Below are 3,614 nucleotides of genomic sequence, written 5' to 3' on the forward strand. Positions count from 1 at the left end.
AGCAGTGGCTTGTTCTCCAGCATCTCTTAGTTTTGCACTAGGCCTGGAAAATTCCCAAGGGCCATGCTCTGAAAAATCCCGCCTGACCACAAAAGACATGCTGAGCTACCTGGAACACCAGCCAAGGTGATTCCCACCACAGGGGGATCAGCTTTAACAACCCGAGAACCACTGGGATAAGACTTTCTCCAGAGCAGGAGATCGCTCAGTAAAGAAAGAGCAACTGGGAATTTGCATGCCAGGAGCCAGAAGATGCAAGTGCCGTGAAACACAGTGCTTTCCAGTAATCTTGTATGCCATATACACATAAAACCAGAACCGTAATCTAAAAGCTTTGCTTTTTGCTGAGTTTGATCTGCCTGTGCGGTCTTTTGCTCCATCTGTGCTCATCCTCATCTTCATCCTCACTTACTGGCACACAAGAAGAAATGCCATTATTTGGGCAATCACACTTGATACATTAGTTTCCAGAGTGGAAAATTACAAAGACAAATCAGAATCTTTTTTAGAACTGAGAGGCTATCATAAAAAAAGCAGACTGGAAACCAGTTTATTACCTCAGTTCATGAAATTTCATGTTAGCACTGGGACAAGTAAGTTCTGTGTCTTTCTGCAAGACAACAGGTCCTTCCCAAACTGCCTAGGGATTTCAGCAATAACTCGAAGCCTTTTTAAAATGCACTTTGAAGTTTAAGAACGTAAATAGATCTTAGCCCTCATGTTTGGTTAGGAGAGGGTCTCTTGGCTTTAGTCCAATAGTCTATGCTGCTACTCTTTTTTCCCTTACCTTGTGCAGAGGTTAAAATTTTCCAAGCAGTACAGGAGTTTTTGATGCATATCGCCACATAGATCAAAGGAGTCTAAAATAAAGCTAAGGGAATATATGAAATTATGTGCTGTTTATAAAGAAATGACATTACTGAATTCAGGTGTCTTGGTTTTGCCACTGCAGTTGTCTGTGAAAGCTTTTAATGACAATGTGCAATGATTTGATGTAGCTTTGGCAACAGAAAAATTTTGAGCTGACTAGCATTGCGGTCTACCTTTTGTGTCAGATACCCTATCTGTCTTGATGGGATCCCCTGTGTTCAGCCAGCATGAGTTTAGGTATCTTCCAAAGGTGCTCTTCCCCTTTGCTGACAGTCTGCAAAGCTTAACCTCTATCTTTTTACACTATCATATTATTACCCCTGATCCTTTTTCTTTTAAGTTATTCCTAATTTATTGATCACTCAGTCCTCTAAAATATCATTTTCCAAGAAAATAATGAAATAATTCTTTCAGTATTTAAAAAAACACAAGAAGCACAGTTTGTATTGCTTCTATAATATATAGATACTGTGTGACTGCAGTTCAAAATACATTTCTCTGTCTTTCAAGATGAGAAGGATGCCTAGGGAGAGGTATAAATTCTTTTTGGAGTAAAAAATTAGTTAAGTAACTGTCTTCTCAAATGTTGCTTCAGGAACCTACAGGTGAAAGATGGTGAATCTCCAATGACAGATACTTGTCTAAATACAATACTTAGAACTAAATATTTGAAATACATGTCTTCTTTTGCCTTCTCTAATGAGCCAAATGTAATACCTTTGACCTCTTTCCTTTTCCAGGAAAACCAATGTAACCTAACTTTGTAGTATCACATAGTCAGAAGAACTTGGCCAGGGATGAGGAAGTAAATGGTAAGATGAACCTTACTTTTCCCCTCTTAATTACAGTACCTTGCAGATAAGTGATCATGTCCATATAACTGATTTTTGTACTTCAATTTAGCCAAGAACTCTTCTTTAGATACTTATGACTCTGCAAACTTTGGAGTCTTAAGGTTGTCTGTAAGTATGATTTTACATTATATTCTACATAAGTTTTTTTATTATGATTATTTACAGGGACATTGTCCTTTCAGACAAATGTATAGCATTATAGATTGGTTTTTGTCAACTACAAGAGTGATTTTTCCTTTGCAGTAATATAATGTAGAAAAACTCTGTTAGAAATTTTGTAGCTACTGCTGTAAGTTCTGATCCTGCCTCCTAGTACCACTGCTGGCTATTCACCAAGGGTTGCACTGTAGAATGCTTATCTTGTCAATATCACAACACTTTGCAGTATTGTGGACTGGATGGAATGGTATCAGAAAGAAATTCATACATTTTAGACGGATTACGGTAAGAATTGTTTGCAGGCCACAGACTGTATATTATAATTAGATGATATGCGAAGGAAGAAGCTATTGATTTTCAAGGCTGAGAGGAGCATGATGATCATTAACAACAGTTTTGCCGCCTCCACTTTTACAGGCCAGCTCCGTTATATGAGCTTGCAGCAGTTACTTTCAAGGACCTTGAAAGCTGCTGGTCAGAATAAGGTAGCCTGAAAGAGTGCTGACTACATTGCTGATTTTCTGAAAAAGGAACATTGGAAGATTATTTCAAGCATGGATGAGGCTCAAGGTTTAGTCCTAGGGCTGGGAACAAACCCTGGCACCACCGCAGGCAGACATGCGGTGGGGTGTGCTGTCCACTGGGCCAGGCGGCTACCAGGCAGCCCCCACAGGGTGGGACGAAAGGTAAATGCTGGTGGGTGGGAGGACTTTCCTGAGTGGCAAACTGCTGTGCTACAGACATGCTGAATAGACCCAGTCTGCACGTCGGGATGTGTGGCCGCCAAGTCTCCTTGACACAACAGGGCCAACAAGCTTAGTGAGTTGCGGGACAGCTGCAAGGATCCTCCTTTTCACAGGGTACAACATCAGGAGGCCACTCTGCTGGTGACTGTGATGGTGGCCATCGCAGTAGCTTCATGATGTCACAATCTACCTCCCTGCTTCTTGTCCTGGTATCGCCAAGGAGACTTGGAACAAGCAGGATCCAGGCAAGCAGAGGTGAGTGGCTGCTGTCCTTTGGGTGGTGTGCCGAAGAGGCCCTCCACTGAACCACAGGCTGGACCATTGGGCTCGGCAGGAAGAGGCAGTGGACAAAGAGGGACATCATCGTTGGCACGTGAGTCATCCCTTGTGCTCGTGTAAATGATGGAGTAAAACGGGACACGTACACGTGAAAAATTGTTTACAAATGTTCCCAAACATGCTGAAATGTCTGTTAAGTGTGGTGGCAGACTGGTGGTGTGCACTCTTGTGCCATCTCACAAATGCCAACTCCTGATCACACCTTTCTGCAGGTTCCTGATCCCCCCACAGACTGAGTGGGGGAGACCAGGAATTTTAGGAGACTCCATAAAATAAGTATATTTTAAGTTGTTAATTTTTTCCCTTTTTGGTATTTGATGGAAAGCCAATTACATACTGCCAAGTTTGTGGCACAAACTGAAAAATACATCTGTTAAGGCTGAAAGAACATTTTTTTGCCCTGTAGTTCGGAGCCTTCAGCAACCTGACAGAAGTTTGCTGTCTTCCTAGCAGGCAGCTTCCCTCGAGAAATGTATTTTGAAGTTCAGAAGGCAATAAGCCACCCAGCACACCATGCCTATGCCTTTCACGTATTACCAGATAGCAGCGACAAGGTGGTCAACAGGTCGCTGGGTTTGGGCGGGGGGTGTGGGGTGCGTGTTCCCTTTTAGCCCCACGGTTCAAATCTCATTTTCCAGCTCCCAGG

The sequence above is a fragment of the Egretta garzetta genome, unplaced genomic scaffold (assembly GCF_000687185.1).
Source record: "Egretta garzetta isolate BGI_Z169 unplaced genomic scaffold, ASM68718v1 scaffold598, whole genome shotgun sequence".
NCBI classification, from domain to species: domain Eukaryota; kingdom Metazoa; phylum Chordata; class Aves; order Pelecaniformes; family Ardeidae; genus Egretta; species Egretta garzetta.